This window comes from Pongo abelii, chromosome 3 (genome assembly GCF_028885655.2).
Source record: "Pongo abelii isolate AG06213 chromosome 3, NHGRI_mPonAbe1-v2.0_pri, whole genome shotgun sequence".
NCBI lineage: Eukaryota > Metazoa > Chordata > Mammalia > Primates > Hominidae > Pongo > Pongo abelii.
Window position 1 is genome coordinate 164,886,792 of NC_071988.2, and position 19,516 is coordinate 164,906,307.

Here is a 19,516-nt window from a genome sequence, read left to right on the forward strand (position 1 = left end):
TGATGACACTCTCTGATATGAGAATTTAATATTAATAGAAGTGGAACCAATCCTTTTATTAAAATTAAGTGGGCAGAATATAATTGTATCAGTATCTAAAATCTGTCTAACTCATTCTTCTAAAGTATCAGTGGCCAAAAGTGAAATCTGATTTTTCTTTCACAATAAAGAGTTGTCTAGAAAGGGTATTAGCTATAGAATTTAGAAACAAATTGCAGAATTTAGAGTTATGAAAAACTTTATAGACCATGGAATCCAACATTTTTGTTTTATAGAAATCAAGATCCAAAAAATTCGTAAGCATACCTAAGGAGGCTATATAACTAAGCCAGTTTCATTTCATTTCAAATTCAAACTTCTTATTCCCCATGGTAAAGTTGTGCTTTATATTGTAATGTTTTGTTCACTGCCTGGATACTAATCTCCCAGGAATGAAAGTCCACTCCTAAATATAGACCTCAATCCAGCATTGAGACATGCCAACTAAGCTTTCTCCCTATGAACCAACTGGTGCATGCCAAGCCCAGCTAAAGATACTGAATGCAAAGCTTTCTATTCCTCATTGTTTATTTGTAGCCATATGCATTTTAAATATGGCTTCGCACATCACAAAAAGTGCAATTTCACACTTTTTTGTACCTAATTACAACATTCCCCATTCATTGGTGGACTCAATCATCCAATAATTAACCTTGGCATCTGCTACATAGTCTTTCTTATAATGAAATGTGCAGGAATTATTGTTCAATTAGATTCTATAATTGAAACAAATGAAAAATAAGCCAAGAATTCCAGAGTTAGAAAATCTGTTATTTGTTTGTTTTTTTCTCAAAATATATCACTGTATTTCAAAATACTATTTAAGGATAGCTTTTGAAAATAAGGTCTACATTTTTGAAATATAGATAGGTCATTCATCAAAAGAAAAACAAGTGGCATTTAAATGCATAAACCAAAATACAAATCCAGGATGAATTTCTTGTGACAAGGAGCTATTATTACAGATTTGAGTATGATGGTGAGATCCATTGTTTCTATCAAAGAAAAACAGGAACTACCCAAGTTGTCATGAGTCCACTCTTTCTCATTTGATGCCTTCTTTTTTTACCCTTTACATTCTGATTATTTGACAATCTATTGTTATTCCAGTTTTTTCTCTAAGGTCCCAGAATATTTATTTTGCATTTTCTCCCTCAAATTTTCTTCCCAAATATTCTGATTTTATTCTTACTACATGTACTTCAGAAATTTCTTTTTTTCCTAAGAAAGCTTTTGGTTCATGTTCAACCTTTAAATGTAGCCACATATGTGCATATAAGTAAAAGCACTCCAGTTTTTAATATTTCTAATAGTTATCTGTTTCTTTTATAACTGCTTGAGCTTTGCTACCAATTTGCATAAGAGTCTTAAAAACTGCCAACTAATTCCTTAAAAATTTATTTTATTTCTTTAAGAGAATAAAGTAGCAGTCAATGTTTTAATGAAATGAAAATAAAGCTTCTTTTCCTTACCATTAAGCAATGAGAAGTTTGATTGGCTAGCCAAGTTTCTGATTTTACTGTTATCAAGTGTAACTATGTGGACTGGGGCTCACTATTTTAGTATTAAAAATAAAGTAAAAGTGAAATAAACAAGTCAGCTTCTGAAAGCTCCAGGAAGTAAGATAATATAAAAGCTACATTTCTGTTGTTGATAGAAGATATTTATCTTTAAGTTTGAATCTCTTAACCCATAGAGCTTGTATATAGTAAGTACTTATCATATTGAGTGGTAAAGCAGGATTATATTAAAGTTTGACTATTATAACAGATCTGCAATGCTTGAACAGAGTCTTTGTTAAACATCTGCTTTTAAAAACAGCCATCAGTGGAGGAAAAACTTATACACTTTCTCCGTCTGTGCTTCATTTTAGTCTAGGTTTATAATAACAAAGGCAAGTGAAATGTTAAAACAGCCAGTTACATCAAGACATAATTCTAGCATGGGAATAGAAGATTTGGGAGTCTGAATTTTCTATGTTAATTTAGATTTTCAACACAAACTGTATAATTTCTTAGCTCCCATTCTAAAGAGGTAGGCAGTGAAGTGATCTGCTTGAATTTCTGCCTGAACATCTCTCTAAAGCCCAAATTTAGGGAGGCTAAGCCTTCTCCTTCAGCATCCTTCCTACTCTAGGCCCTGAAACCCATGTTATTCCTATTTGGGAAGGATTAAAGCAGCACTACATCAGAAGCTCACTGGCTTAAAATCAAGGTAATCTTTTCCTTAGCTGCTCACCAGACTATACATTTTGAGAACAGGAATTTTTCTGTCTTTTCCAACTCTATGTATTCTGTACCTAATTTTTTGACAAATACTGGCTAATCAATAAATATGTATTGAATGAATAAAAATGGATGAACAAGTAAGTGAAAGAACTAATAGATTCTCTAATGTCCTAGTTCCGCCCTAGGCACCAAACCCTTCTTGTAACTAAATTCAAATTAGTGAATCTTGAGATATTGACTGATGTCCATCCTGAGGTCTTGCCTTGCTCTGCGATGGTCCTGTGAATAAGAACACTGCTTCCTAACTATGGTTCTGTGGTTGAGTCCTTTCTCCACCTGCTTCCTGATCTTCCTTGGGCCAAATAAATCTTTATTTTCCTCCCATTGCCTCTTTCAGACTCCATGCTGCCACCATGCTCCATCTATTCACTCAAATATTCACACGTAAGAATTTGCTGTGCATTCCTAACGTGGATCTTCTACTTCCCCAGTTGCTGTAGTCTAATACTCTACTCATGATCTTTTAATATAAAAACAAGAGTTTTCAGGCTTGTATATAATTATCAACAATTTTATGCTGGAATATTTTTGAAAAGCTGAATGGTTCTTCAAAGTAATAACTACACTTCATTGAATGACACAAATGATTTGTAGCTTAGTATTTATATTTCTGTTTTCTCCGTTCTATAAATGTCATAAAATGTGGAAAGAAGAACAACGATGGCCAATTTGTAATTAAGAAAACTCAACTAAGAGTCATGGGGTGGATGGTATAAGAACAGGTTTAATCCCACTAATCTATTGCAACGCTGTCTTTATTTCCAGAGATGTTTTCAGTCATAGATAGGGCTTGTATTAGTCTGTTTCACACTGCTCCAAAGATACTACCTGAGACTGGGTAATTTATTATATAAACAAAAGCAGTTTAATTGACTCACAGTTCCACATGGCTGGAGAGGCTTCACAATCATGGTGGAAGGAAAGAGGAATCAAGGCATGATCTTACATAGTGGCAGGAGACAGAGAGAACGAAGAAGCGCCACACTTTAAAACCATCAGCTCTCATGAGAACTCACTCACTATCACAAGAACAGCACTGGAGAAACTGCCCTCATGATCCAGTCACCTCCCACCAGGTTCCTCCCTCATCACATGGGGATTACAATTTGAGATGAGATTTGGGTTGGGACACAGAGCCAAACCATATCAGGGCTGATCACTGGCAAAACTTGAATGAAATGTACTAAGTAGCTATGAATGTAGTCCTGAGCTAGAATCCAAAACAGACAGGAACAACCTGTGCCAGTTTATTAGCATTGTTTATAGATAAAGTATAGTTTGTACCTAGTTTCTATTTGTTCTCTTAGTTTCTGTTTTTGAGCTTGGTCATGAAGCCTTGTTTGGGCTATGTGGCCAGAGAGGGTTAAAAGACATCTTACATAGGACTTTGGTTTCCCAAAGATCAAGGCAACTTGCGTATATATTGGTGGCTAAAAATCCAAAGACAGAGTAAGTCCTATGTGACTAAGAAAGGAACCTGGGAGCTCTACCAGAAAGCTTTGTGACTCTCTGGTTTTGTATCTTCTTTCTCTTGCTGTACCATATCCTTTCTCTTTATTAGTCTGTTCTCACACTGCTGTGAAGAAATACATGAGACTGGATAATTTATAAAGGAAATAGGTTTAGTTGACTCACAGTTCTGCATTTCTGGGGAGTCCTCAGAAAATTTACAATCACGGTGTGAGGCAAAGGAGAAATATGCACCTTCTTCACAGTGTGGCAGGACAGAGTGAGTGCAAGCAGGAGAAATGCCAGATGCTTATAAAACCATCAGATCTCATGAGAATTCACTTACTATCACAAGAACAGCATGGGGGAAACCACCCTTATGATCCAATTACCTCAACCTGGTCCTGCCCTTGACATGTGGGGATTATGGGGATTGCAATTAGAGGTGAGATTTAAGTGGGAACACAGAGCGAAACCATATCATTGAGTATGCATGAAGAGTCTCATGAGTCCTTTTAACCACATAATTGTAAAAATTGCAGTCCACACAAATTCAAATTTTTTTTGTATGTTACTTCCCCTGACATAGTTATTTGTGATGGTGATCTCAACAGCAGATTATATTGACCAGGTTGCCGGTCAAATATGATGCAGCTTGATGCAATAAATGGCCTGGATATGCCAAATTGTTCTGACTTCCTATGTCTTTGTGGGGTGTACTCGCAACCATGGATTCAGTGGCTTTATAATGTCAGAAACCTACTCTGTTAAAAATGTGGTGTAACCTTAGTGTATCTCTGCCCATCAAGCTATAGCTTTGGGTATTTTTAAAATAGATCTTAGAAAGACAGAGTCATAACAGGAAGAAACCAAAGACCTTGGTGTATTAGTCAGGGTTTTCCAGAGAAGCCAAACCAATAACATACATATATATATATACACACATACATACATATATATATATACACACACACACATATATACACACACACATATATATGTACATTATTAATTCAAAGAGAATTCTTTTACTTTCTTGGAAATCACTCTATCCTTAAAATATGCATATATATTAGGAGTATTCTGCTGATTATTAATCATAGCTAACATCCAGTTAACAGGCTGTATTTCATTTAAACAAACATGTATTCACATCAATTGTGTCCTTATTACTTACATTTTTTATTTTTGAATTTTTGTTATTTCTACTGCAGTTTATCATTACTATTGCTAATGTCAAATTGCTAAACCATGAAAGCAGAAATTATAGTTTAGAGTTGACTTATTAAAGCATAATAGTACTGAAGAAAATATTAACCTAAATATTACAGCTTAGATAATATCATAAACGTACAAGATGAATATGAATATACAGAATAGGCTGGGACAATTGCATCTTCAGCTGTGGTTATTTGTATAAGCCTCGATAGTGAATTTTATTGGACCTGTGATCCATTCACTTCTGGTCCCCATGGCAGTTTCAATAAAACATTGTAAAGGCTTCTGCTTCATTTTCAAATAAATCACATGGTCTCTTTCGCAAACCAGTTGTGTTTTTCCAGAGATATTACAATATGATGCTACTGACGGAAAAAAAATTGGTTATATTACTAAAGATGGAGAAGAGACAAAACTACAGGAGCATTATTCATATTGCACATCATCTAGTGAAAATAGAGAAAGCTTATTGCTCATAACAAGTCTCTAAAGTTAATAAAAAATATTGTGCTAAAAAGAAAACAGAACCTATGTTATTGGTAAAATTCCTTTTATGAAATGAACTTATTGGATATCACCTAGTATCAGTGGCACAAAATGTGGAGTTACAAACATAGATGTATATTATCTTGCATTTGGATGAAACCACTGATGTATTTATAAATCAGTTCTTATAATATGGTAAGTTTAAATAATCCATTACAATCAAATAAATTTTTAATTAAATTTCAACAATTAAAAATTAGATAATTTAATTATCTAAGAGGAAAAAGTAATGACTTCTTATCACATTTAACTCTAAGATTTCATACTAAAGGACAAAAGACCTTTTTAAAAATATTAGCTACAATTTTCTTTGAGGGATGGCATAGTCTAGAAAGGGTGTGTTGGGGTTAGCACTTAAATAACAATCATTAGCTATGCAGCAAGAAAGGGTGTTACTAAGCTTTTTCACCAAAAAATCAGTGAAATATCCTGATGTATTCATTTTAAAAATGTGGTTGACTCAGTGTTGCAGAAAATAGCAATTATTTTGAATATAATTAGGTTAAAGTTCTTTAGTTACAAACAACCAAACCAATTTCTGACTGACTTAGATAAAAGTAAACTTATTAAAATGGTAAAAAAAAAAAAAAAAAAAAAAAAAAAAAAAAAAAAAAAAAGCTTACAGAATTGATGGCAGGCTACAGAAGGACCTTTGAGAATGGGAAGGAATGAAATCAGCTCCCGACGCTAAGAATCAGAAGTCCAGCATTTGTGGCAAATCAGGACCAGGCTGGTGAAAGCCTGCCGCTGGGATGAGACAGAAGGCCAGCTGTTTAACTCTCTTTTTACCTCTACACAAGATTAAAATATTTCACCTTAAATTGTAGAAGACGGGGACCTGATAACGAGTCCCACCAGATTGTATTTCATTCATCAAACTGAAGTGCTAAAGGGGCTAGGTAGGCAAAATGTAACCAATGTCCGAAACAGGGAGACTCTGAGAACTTTATTTTCAGCATACTATGTAAAGAAATGGTCAGCAAGGACAAGAGACTACATTGCCACATGTTAAAGACAAGATATCAGGGTTTCTTAAGAAAAACAAACTGTGATATAAATGGTTTATCTCTAAGGGTTTAACTTTTATAACGTTGGATAATTTTCTTCACACCAAGAAACAGAAACTGACAACATGTTTTGCATGCTACATGTTATAAAACACTTTATTATCATGTGTAAATTCTGATACAGAACAGAGTTAAATGAAACTGCAGAGTAAATTTAGAGGCCCATCAACCTCACCTCCCAAAATAAAACATTTCCTTGATTTCCCTACTTCTGAGTGTGGTCTGCTTATAACCGTATCTAATGGAGCAATTAATGTTGTCTTCAGTTAAAAAAAAATCTGCAAAATCACTAGATATATATTGATCTGAATATCTAGAACTTTTGACATATTCCCTAAACCCCTGCAAATTAGAGGTTTTAAAGAAATTAAGAGAAAAAAAAAAAAAAGATGTGAATCCTAACCAGCAGCTCAAAATATCCATCGCTGAACCAGATATTGTTATTCTAGGGAAAGGTTAAAGCAATGTGATCTCACTGAGATGAAAAAAGAAACTATAAATTTAGAAAGTCTATGCTTTATATTTAATTGGTTTAATTTTTAATTTTAAAATGTTAATTGTAAAGAAATGTTTTTAACTTACCAAAATTAGTGGGCTCCATTTTCTCATGTTGACTGGTCCTTAAGTCAACAGAGATGCTAGAACTTGAGAAATAACCCTCCAGCAGGAGCCTGGACTCTATCTATAAATCTTGAGCATATTAATCTTTGCCCAGAGCTCAAATCTGGAGACACAATGAACAGCATTCAACATGGATCATAAACATGAACACATTTAATAACAGTTACAGGAAGCTTAATCTTAGAAGAAAGGCATGCCATACTCTCTTTTTGGAAATATGTACTAGAAACTAAGGTGATAAGTTGAGTAATTTGACAGATAGTAGAGTGTATGTTTAAGTATAAATTATCATGATTACTTGTTAATTATAATGAGAAGCAGAGTGGTATACAAAGTACACAAGATTTGGAGACAGAAATCACCTTATCCCTGGTTTTTCTACCAAGTGAATGTTTTCTATTGAATGAATTATTGTACTTAATATCTCTAAACCTCACTTAATTCCCCTGTAAAATGGAAAAAATAATGATACGCCCAGGTACTACATGAAAAGTAAATAAGGTAGCAGTGTGTACATTATAAAGTAATCTAAAAATATTGCTGACTTTTCCACATAACTTCTCAAATCTTCATTCTATTTGGCTTAGGGAAATTAGATTAAAAATGTGTTTTAATCATCCAAAAAAGACTAACTTTTTATCTTACCCTTCAGAATTAAAATTAAGGGAAATAAGCATCATCATAAATGATAATGTCAAGTAGATGTAATTCATCATTCTTATAATATTTCAAGTGTCAAAATAATCTCTTTTTGGCACCAATCCTAATATTAGCCAGAAATGGTAATGTCAAAACCACCATTACACTTTTTATTATTGTGCACATTGTAGTTTTAATATTGCCTTCATTTCAAATTCTTATCAAATTATTGTGAATTACCAACAATAGCATTTAGATGTTCATGAATAGAAGTAAATACATTTCCCTGCTACTTGATTAGAGGAGAAATATGAGGCCTTAAGACGTTTTTAAGTACATAGAAAAGTCCTTTTCAGAGCTTGAAAATGCTACCCATGTTGAATGAAGTAAAATACACTTTTCTAATACCAATAACCTCTCTAGACTTTTTGTCTTTTCATCAGTGCAGATCTTAACTGAAAAGGCTGTTATTGATGTAAGATAAACTAACAAAAATAAATAATGACTGACTGTATTAGTCTGTCCTTGCACTGCTATTAAGAAATACCTGAGACTGGGTAATTTATAAAGAATAGAGTTTAATTGGCTCACAGTTCTGCAGGGTTTACAGAAAGCATGGCTGTGGAGATCTGAGGAAACTTACAGTCATGGCAGAAGGCAATGGGAAAGCAGGTACATCTTCCATGGCCAGAGCAGGAGGAAGAGAGAAGGGGAAGGTGCTACACACTTTTGAACAATGCAATCTCATGAGAACTCACTCACTATCGTGAGAACAGCAAAGGAGAAATATGCCCCCATGATCCACTCACCTCCTACCAAGCCCTACCAATCCACTACCAAGTGGATTACAATTTGACATGAGAACTGGGTGAGGACACAAATCCAAACCATACCACTGGCCAACAGCACATATTAAGAAAAATAAATTTTGAGTGTCACTATAAGTTTTAATAATAAAAGAATAGCATTTACTGCATAATTTCTCTCTGATTAATGAGTGCACCCCAGGTTAACTAATACTCACGTCAAAATCCTACTCCAAATTAATCCTAAACCAACTTACAAATTCAATCCAGAAACCAACTCCTCCCAGCATACAAGGTTTGTGGGTTCCATGTCATTATCTCATATCATTTGCCCTTATAGATATTACCTGCTGGATATCTGTTGAGGCAGCAACAACAAGTTATTACCCAGATACGTTCTCCCTTTCTTCCTTTTAGTAATAAGATCCACAACATTTCTGGTTGGCCTGTGACCACCTGGATCCAGCCTCCTTGAAGCCAGGTATAGCTAGTGACAGTGTGGTTAATGAGGTAGGAATTGAAGTGATATATGCAACATCCAGGTATCTCCTAAGAGCCAGTGCTGCCTGCCCTGTACCTTCTCCATACACCTTATCATTTCCTTAGAAATAGAGATGATTGGGACAACGATGGAAACCACAGATTGAGAAAATTAGAGCTTTCCCGTTAACAATGAACTACTTTCCACTGGACAGTTACTTTAGAAATAAATAAACTTCTCTCTTGATTGAATTTGTGTATTGGGAGTCTCCCTTAGTTGCAGTAGCATGGCCTGTGTCCCAACACACCACATCATCAGCTGCAGAAAATGGACTAAGTTGGTCACAATGTTGTAAGCCAGTGGTTTTCTAAACATTTTCCCAGAATGAGCAACATCAGCATCACTTCAGTATGTTCAAAATGAAAATTCTTGAACCAAATTTAATAGCTAGTGATTCAGAGTAGTAAGGCCCCCAAATCTGTGATTTAACAAGACTTTCATGTGACTGATGACCTTGAGAAACACAGGTCTAGACAAAAACACATGATGAAGCGTACAATCTGCAGTCTTTATTCAGGTTACCCAACAGAACACTGGTGAAGAACTATTCTGAGAGATGAACGATCAAGTCTGAAATCAAGATAGCTGAAAGAAGGGATTTTCTATGCTAGGTCACTCAATGCTAAGCAATATTAGTAGAGCCCTACAAATTTAAAACACTGAAACACTTAAAACCTAGGGAATTACAGTCTATTTGCAGTAGAATGGAGTGACCCATCCCAGAAAGTACTTTTCAATCACCTCACCATTAGATTAACAGTTGTCTATAACATGAAAGCTTGTATTATTCACTTGGTGTTCAATAAACATTTGTGAAAATAAGAGAAGGAAGAAATAAAGGAATGAAGGAAATAATGGAGAGAAAGAGGGAAGGAGGGAGATTATTAGCAAATATTTGTTGATTAAATTGATCACCAGACTATCACCTCCTAACTGGAATGAATCCATCCCAATGTTAGCACTTTTTTTTTTTTGAGATGGAGTCTTGCTCTGTTGTCCAGGCTGGAGTGCAGTAGCGCGATCTTGGCTCACTGCAAGCTCCACCTCCCAGTTCACGCCATTCTCCTGCCTCAGCCTCCCAAGTAGCTGGGACTACAGGCGACCGCCACCACGCCCGGCTAATTTTTTGTATTTTTAGTAGAGACGGAGTTTCACCGTGTTAGACAGGATGGTCTGGATCTCCTGACCTCGTGATCCGCCCACCTCGGCCTCCCAAAGTGCTGGGATTACAGGCGTGAGCCACCGTGCCCGGCCCCAATGTTAGCACTTTTTAAGTGGTTGAATTTCAGCTGAATTTTGGGCCATAGAGACCGAAGAATGAAAAGGATTTTTCCTGTTTGGTTCATGGAAGGAAAACTTTGTTTTAGAAAATGAATAATTTCATGAGAACATTTAAGACTACAGCTAAGAACATGTCAAACTAGCAAGAAAAAATCTTGGATGAGGAACTCAGCTATCAATTTCCATACAAAGGCTTATCCAGCACAGGCATGCAGGTAGTTTACACACGGAGAAGTCAACAGCAGCTTTTCAGTGTCTGGAAGCCAAGGCGAGTTCTAATCATTTAATCACTTCTGCTCCATATCTTTCTCCTCATTATCAAAAGACTCAGAAGAAGCCTAGCAGTGAGAGAAACAAGAAGCTGGGTCACACCTCTAAGACTTATTCCCAGGCCCCAGTTTCGCCCCACAGGGTTAAGATGGCATCACACAGCCAGGTGTGGTGGTTCACATCTGTAATCTCAGCATTTTGGGAGGCTGAGGAGAGCGGATCACCTGAGGTTAGCCTACCAAACATGGTGAAACCCCATCTCTACTAAAATTACAAAAAAATTAGCTGGGCATGCTGGTGAGGCCCTGTAATCCCAGCTACTCAGGAGGCTGAGGCAGGAGAATTGCTTGAACCTGGGAGGCTGAGGTTGCAGTGAGCCGAGATCACGCCAGTCCACTCCAGCCTGGCGACAGAGTGAGATTCTGTGGAGGAAAAAAAAAAAAGATGGCATCACTCAAAGAATTGCTGAAAGAGGAGTGGAGAAAGCTCCATTGTGAGCATGTGAAAGGGGCATGGAGGTTCTGGGTCACAGAAATTTGATGGAAAGTTGATGACACCCTAATGTCTAAAACATGTTGGCCAGAATCTCAGACACAAAGTGGTCATCAGTCTGCTTCTGAAATCTGAGTCAGAGCTAACTCAAAGAAAAATGTTAGAATGTAAAGGCCAAGACCTTACCAGAAACAGGTTAGAAGGGTTGCAGGTCACTCTTCCCATCCACCAGCAGGGAACATGAGGTCCTGAAGCTCTATCTGTAACATGCTCCACACTCTTAGGTGTTGTTGATGTTTCCTGGGAGAGTACCCTGGCAGAGCCTCGAGAGCTTGCTGAATGTCCACCTACACACCAAATTGAAGCAGCCACACACTTAGTTCCCATCCATTCACTTTCTGGGGTGCAAAAGAACGACACTGTCCAATTGGACTTATGGCTTGTGAAGAACCAGAGAAGCTTCTTTTCCTCATTCCACAGGTTTCATTAAGCAGATTTTAAGGATAGTTCTCACTCTTCTGATCATTCTGGAGGGCTTCAATCTGGCCTCAAAATCCCCTCCAAAAATGCAGTAATCTGGCCATTTATTTCTTCATTTTTTCAGCTATTCGTTTAACACCTATCAACTATTAACACTTATTTCATACTCAGTTCTGTGTAAGGCTCTGGGGAGTCACATTCCCAGGCTTTGAAATGTACTTTCAAACCAGGGGGACATAATTCAATGTTTTAAAAGTGCCATGGAAGCAAGAAAAAGATCAAAAAGGAGAAAATCTAACCTGAACCAGAAAGAAAGGTTTAGCATTTACCAGAAAGAGAAGAGCAGGAGAGCAGTCCATGCAAAAGGCACAGCACCAGCAAAACAGGTGGAAAATGTCTTCTGTATCAGGTGAAGTATAAAGCATTCCATGTGGTTAACAGCACTGAGTGCGTGGGGTCAGGGTTAGAACATGAGGCCAAAAGAATCTGTTGGGGCTCCATTTGTGAACATGGCTTCAACAGAAATGGAAAAATATTCTAGAGTCCCCAAGTGTGCACCAGGGTATACCCCAGTCTGAATTTCATTACACAATAAACAGAGCTCACTCCATTGCCCATTCCAATTATCTCTACTTCCTACTCTTTTGGAATCATGTGATTCAAGGCTTTTAACTGTTGGCCTTGAGGAAGGAATAATTAAACTGGTGACTGGGAAAGCCTGAATCTTTCAATCTTGAATGCCAAGGATTGCAAGACACAAGAAGCTTTTGAGCAAATAGCAAAGGTTAAAATAAGTAAATTTCCTTTCTCAATCTTGACAATGTTTACTCTACTCTCCTGGCATTCAATGTGAGTAGATGCAGCTCTGAGTTGGAAGAGGGATGAAATTCAAAACAGACTGTGAAAGTTTAGGCTTGGAGAAAGGAATGTTTTGTGATCTTTATGGATATTGCTTTAAAAAAAAAAAAAAAAAAAACCAAAACAGTACGTACATCATTGACTTCAGCTTCTGGACCTAAAAGGGAGAGATTCTCTGAGCTCTCTTCTACTACGGTATTAATACAACTAGGTCCCAGATAAAATACTATAATTCATTGCTGGGTACAAGAAAGAAAGAAAAATCTATTGGAAAATAGTAAAATAAGGTTAGAAATGTCAGCAACAAGCAAACAAAATGCCAATGTTATGTTGGAGTCAATGTAAATTGGTAATAGCAATGGGTCAGAAACCTATTTTCGTCTCCTCAAGGTGGAAGAGCTGAACTACAGTCCCACTTGGCTGTACAAAGAGGTTCAGGTGGCCCCCTATCAAGAGCAACCCAAAGACTCCAGGCATAAAAAATGAAAACATCTCTGCAAGAAATATAAACTAAAGTCACTAAGAAATAACACTGCACAACTGTGATATTGGCAAAAACAATTTTTTAATAAGTTTGATAAGAAATGGTAAGACTAGCAATGAGGATTCTTATACATATATTTCTAGTAAAGATGTAAATTGAAACATGAATCTTAGACCACAACTTGGCATTAAAGTATTTGTAATGTATTTATAATTCTTAAGAGAAACTCCAGGAAATATATAGACCAATATTCATAGTAATATTGTTCACAATAAAAAAAAAACAGAAACAACTCAAATGTCCACTGGAAGAATTAATTTTTATATAGTTACATAATCAGACAACAAAATGTTATAGTGCATTGTTTTTTAAATCAAGAACTAAAACTAGAAGCAGAAATAATTTTAACGAATTCTTTTGATTTTTAAGGCAAACTTTTATATCTCATATTATGCTTGAGAGTTTTCTTCAAAGATATGATATAAATTATTTACTCTGGTAACTTCACCATATTCTTGGAATTGTGTGAATGTGTTTCCTACAGTACGTCTCTGTGCATTCTGAAATCACTAGGTGATTTTTTAAAAATAATACTAAATCTGGGAGGGAAGGACATAGTAATTTCTCAATTAATATTTGTTGGTTATTTAAGTTAGGTCAAATAAACTTTGTGTGTCTATATGATTAATAAGGGATCCTTCAAGAACTATAAAGTATCCAAGAACTAGCACTCCTAAAAGTTACCTGAGTCTACAGGACTACCATCTTAAGGGGTATCCTCAGAATAGAGAAGGATTTGCTATAACTGATCTGTGTCTAAGATATTACAGACCTCACAGATTTATACATATATAGTGCACACATTTACCCTGTCTCTGCCTACTGAGAAGGCCTAAAAACAATGACTCATAGTAGCAATGAGAAATCTCACGCCAAGTTTTTGCTTTCTAAATGCCATTTCTTACCAAAACGATCCAGAGATCCTTTGCAGAAATGGTTGATTTCAGGGCTGCTTTAGGGAAAGTACAAGATGAGCTTGGAACATCTTGTTTATCCAGAAAGTCAGGAAATGTTGACAGAATCAAAGGACCACATCAAAAAGTCACAGAAGCCAGCCTAAAGAAAGGCCCATTGGCCAAATCTAGGACAATCTGAGCAGCAAACTAATGATGGTAATGGATTATAATCCACTGAATAAAATAATACATGAATTCATTCTGATATGAGTAAGTAAATAAAAGGAAAATCTCTCCCTTATAGTATAATGACAACTAATAAATGCAGAAAGAAAGATGGACTGTAAAAATCATCAATGGATGCTAAAACTGGAAGTAAAATCTTGCTATGAAACAATATTTTTATGTATTCACAGAATATCTTTTTATAGATATTGATTAATTACCAAAAAAGTAGATTTACAGTGGAGAATCCTGACATCACCAGTATTAGAACAATCTGATATCATGTGGCTTTGGGTACAATGGCCTAAGAAGTAGATGGCATCTCTTCAGTTGTTTTCTTGCCAAAAATAACTAAATACAAAAAAAAATTAGAAAACATCAGGTAACCCCAGTTAAATGTCATTCTACAAAATAATTTAGTTAACTCAATTATTCTACAAAATAATAATAAAATCATCAAAGTCAAGAAAAATGCAGGCTGAGGAACTGTTCTAGATAGATTGAAACTAAAGAGACGTAAGAACTTCCATGCTCCTAGAATAGATCCTGAACCAGGGAAAAGCCATAACAGACACTGGATAGGAAGACTGATGAAATCTGAATAGCCGGTAGATTAGATAATAGCATTGTATCAATATTAAGTTTCCTGATCTTGACAATAAAGATAATGTTCTTTTTTAGGAATACGCGCTGAATTATTGAGGGATAAAAAGGTACAAAGTCTCAACTTACAAATGGCTCAGGAAAAAAAGTTTAAACACACATAAGGAAAATAAGCCCATATAAATACAAATATATATACTGAGAGAGAGAGAGAAAGGATGGTGAAACAGAAACAGAGTAACCTAGCTGATTCCTGAATAAAAGGTTTTCGATGACTGGCCAGAAATAGTTGCCCCCTCACAAACTAATGCCTATTCTCATGATTCACCCCAAATTCTCTCATGGACTCTGTACCCTAACAAGAGGTAGAGCCCTTACATAATTCAGACAGACTAATACAAGAACAGCTCCAAAGGATAGAGTCTACACACTGAAAGAGATGCAACGTGTATGGCAGGGCAGGGAAACATGAATGGATGTAGATTCTGAGTATCAGGAAGAATGAGGCATAAGGTTTGACCCAGCTGAATTAATTGTCAAGAGTCTGTTCACCCAGGATTCAAGAAAAATGTACTAGGTCTATCTCCTAAAGCTATCCCTTCCCCCTTCCCCCACCCCACAACAGTCTCCAGAGTGTGATGTTCCCCTTCCTGTGTCCATGTGTTCTCATTGTTCAGTTCCCACCTATGAGTGAGAATATGCGGTGTTTGGTTTTTTGATAGCTTTAGGAGATACACCTAATGCTAAATGACGAGTTAATGGGTGCAGCACACCAGCATGGCACATGTATACATATGTAACTAACCTGCACATTGTGCACATGTACCCTAAAACTTAAAGTATAATAATAATAAAATAAAAAAATAAAAAATAAAAAAAAGAAAAATGTACTAGGTCATAAACATGGCAGTGGTGTTAATAGTCTGATAAGCTGGTCAATTGAAGCTGAATCTCAAAATTATCTATGTCAGAGGTCAGCAAACTATGGCCCATGAGCCAAATCCTGTTCATCATCTGTATTTGTAAATAAAGCTTCATACGAATGAAACTAAATTCATTTATTTCCATATTATCTGAGATTACTTGTGAACTAAAATGACAGAGCTGAGCAACTGAGACAGAGACTATATGGTCCTCGTAGCCTAAGATATTCACTGTCTAGCCTTTTACTGAAAATGTTTGCTGACCCCTGCTCTGCATCACTGAGGTCAAAATGCTGGAACATTTTGAGTACTAGAGAGGAAGAAGCTCTGATGGTAAATGAGAGACTGGAATGAATCTGTTATAAGTAATTTGCTTAACATTTCTAACCATAATCCACGGGCTGCCCAGAGAATGCTTCCTTTACCAAGGCATTGATGAGAACAACACCAAGAGGCTGAAAAACTGTATTGGCCAGAGATAATGATGCTGCATTAAAATTTGTCTTCCTGATTTCAGTGGAAATAATGGGATCCCAGAGGGGTAGAGACAAGGCATTTGCACTAACCATAAGCAATAAGGTACATGCAATTAAACAATAAGCCTCTGGGAAAAATGGGGCCAGACTGTTTTGGCCCAGAGGGATTTGTGGGGATGGTAAATTGATCATGGAATCCCTAGATATGAAGCAGATGGGCTGTAAATTAAGGTATATCTGTACGTGTGTTGGCAGAAATATTCTGGATATGGTCATCAGAAATTTAAATCACCAGAGTAGGGATTTACGGTCTTTTATCCAACCAGGGCAATCAAATTCACAAACTCAGAGGCGCTGCCTTGACTGAGGGAGAGGCTTGGACCCTCGGGGAAGGTCCATACAAGACAAGGAGGAGTGTTTCCCAGTCCTTCCCAGACACATATCTGTGGCCATTTTACTAGGTTGACTATGCACTAAGAAAAGGAAAATACTCAGGCCTTCTGAGGCTTATTAGACCCTGGTTCTGATCTGCTGCTAAGCTCAGTCACTGAAACACCACTACTGCCCAGAAAGGATATTTATGCAGTCTTGGCTCCAGTTCCTCTAACAATTTATCACTGGGTCCAGTGGAGAGAGTGAGATCAGGGTATTTATTCCCCCAACTCCCTGCAATGTAATCACAGGCTGCCTGCCTCTCTTACTTCAAATTCTCAGCTCTGGTCTCCATGTACATTTCTCTTTTTCTAAGTTCTAGTAACCACCTTTTCCCCTTGCCCCTTCAGGCATAGGCATGGTAAATGTACCTTGCCATTACTACTTCTAAACTCTGGTTTTCCTAAACTCTACCCACATACTTTTGTAAAAAGTCCCCAAATTAAATTCTCATGTTATAGTCACAATACTGTGTAACAAAATTTGCAACACTTCAGTAGCATTCAACAATAAGCACTTATTGCTTGAATCTCAGGTATCAGCTAGGCTATCAACTAGTGAACCCTTGGTCAGGGTTGCGGGTATGTCTGACAGCTGTCTGATAGCTGATCTCAGACAGCCTCAGCTCCGTTCTCCGTGCTTCTTGACCTTCAGGAGGTTATCCCGGGCATGCTCCCATGGTGTTGCAAGAGGCATAAGAAAGGAAGCCCCAGTGCACAGGTTTCTATTTGTATCCATTCTGCTAATACTGCCTTGGCCAAAGCAAATCACAAGGTTGAGCCCAGTGCCAAAAGAAAAAAGAGGTAAGGAGATATGGTAGGTCACCCTGCCTATAATGAAAAAACTCTGCAAAATCACGTATCAGAGGGGACAAGTGGGGGAAGAATAAAGAATTCAAACCATCATTGCAAACCAGTACATTCCTCAAATTACTCAATTTGAATGTGCCATCTTTTCCTGATAGAGCCCTGTCTAGTTTGTTTAGAGAGATTAAGAAGGTACTTGAGTTTACCCACTAACAAATCAAAGCTGCGAAATACACCATGCAGACTACCTATGGTATCCATAACAATAACCATTGTCTTGTCTTGGTTATTAACACAAACAGAAGTAACTACCATCAAAGGACAAAGGCAAACTGGTAGAGGCAAACCAACTTTCAGAAGTGAAGAAGCTGCACCACTGGTCAGGTCCAATAGATGAGCATGGGAAATAAAACAGAAAATAAGGTGGCATTTGGATACAGGTAAGAGCAGACACAAATGGAACAGAAATATGAGAACTTTCTGAAAGGAAAAATCTCGTGACATTAAATATGAACAATCTGGGGAAGGCCCAGAATTTACATTTATTGGGTCTCTCTACATGGTAGTTCTAATTGATCTACAGGTACAGACTCATGTAGTACAATAGGGAATAACAAAATTTGCAAACATGGAAACTTTATTAAAGTTTTAGAAAGTCATATAGACTTCTTTCTGTCATCACACCTATACTTGCTGGCTCACTTCCTTGATCATTGCTCTCCTGCATCCCTCTTTGACACTCTTATTCTTTCTCCTGTTGATCTCTCTTTTTCTCAATGTTCTTTCTTGTCCCTTTTCTTGTCTATTAGTCTTAAAGATGCAACTAAAACAAAATTAGGAGTGGTGTGTCCTACTATGTATTTATGTATTTCAGAAGCTGTCCCGGTTGGCTGTCACCCCTTTCAATGGGTTCTCTCTCATTTTCTCATTAGATGGGAGGACTAGTGTAAAACTCCTTAAGTTAATCACTAGTGTCACAGTGAGGCAAGGAAACTCAGAAGCCAAGCTGAACATGAGGAAGCCATAGCTTATAAAGCAGGTTACTGCCTTAGCCCATAAGAAATTCTTATCTGAATGTTCTTTCACAATTTCTTTATGGTGCACTCAGGAAAACCATGTGTGTCTATGTTTGGGTCAAAGTAAAAAAGAGAAAACAAAAACCTTTCCCTACCCTATTTGGTCAGTAGTGGTGTCAAGTGGAAATGAGGCAAGAGAGGGGATGGGTAGGGAAGAATATCACGAAATGTTACGAAGACACAAGCTATGGCATTTGGAGACAGCTTACATGAAGGTCTCCAAATATCCTTTCATTATCAGAAAAACACACTTCTGCAAACATAACAGGCTACAATTTTCTGCAAGTTCTCATTAATGTTTGACTTTTAACAGAATGCCAAGCACAAGCCAAAATGAAATGTCATCTTTAACAATATAATAAGATTTAAAATCCTGTAGAATGCCTACGTGGCAGATCAACCTTCATATGAAATCTCCTCTATAACAATATTCTGTGTAATCATGCATATTTTGCATTCCACAGTCAGTGTAACACACAGGTAGGATATTGGCAGTCTGAAAAATAGTAAAAATATTGCCAGGCATTAAACTTTTCTGGATACAAATCACACCTTTTATTAAAAATAAATTCTAGAATGTTCAAGGATGGCATTGGAAGAGGTTCCTCATGTAAGAATAGCAGCTGGACCTCACATCTCATTTGTGTTTTCCCTGGGATCATTTTCTCCTTTTCTTAATTCCAATGCTACCACTGCCAAGGGTAGAAAATACTGTTGTTCCACATTTAATGCTCTGGTCCAAACCCTGCAGTCCAAACCACAGCAAAAATCACACTGAAACAGTTAAATAAAAATGTTATGAGAGTTGAGGATCACAAAAAGAAAATCTACTCAGAAGGTAACATTAAACTAGATACATGTGTAATGGCTACAATATTTTAAAACTAATATAACCGTGTATTTTTAATTCCCTACAGCTCTCTCATGCAGTGAATCAAGT

The 19,516-nt window shown here is 36.7% G+C and overlaps 1 long non-coding RNA gene across 1 annotated transcript in view; it reads right to left on the minus strand.

Annotated features, from left to right (window-relative positions):
* Positions 1-789: 789 nt before the first annotated feature.
* LOC129059090 (uncharacterized) overlaps positions 790-19,516 on the minus strand; it is a 45,145-nt gene continuing 26,418 nt past the window's right edge. Inside the window, exons 5-7 of the long non-coding RNA XR_008524787.2 lie at positions 7,190-19,350; positions 6,164-6,287; positions 790-5,359 (exon numbers count right to left, since the gene is read on the minus strand). This is a non-coding gene — a long non-coding RNA (uncharacterized LOC129059090). The remainder of the gene's footprint in view (positions 5,360-6,163; positions 6,288-7,189; positions 19,351-19,516) is intronic.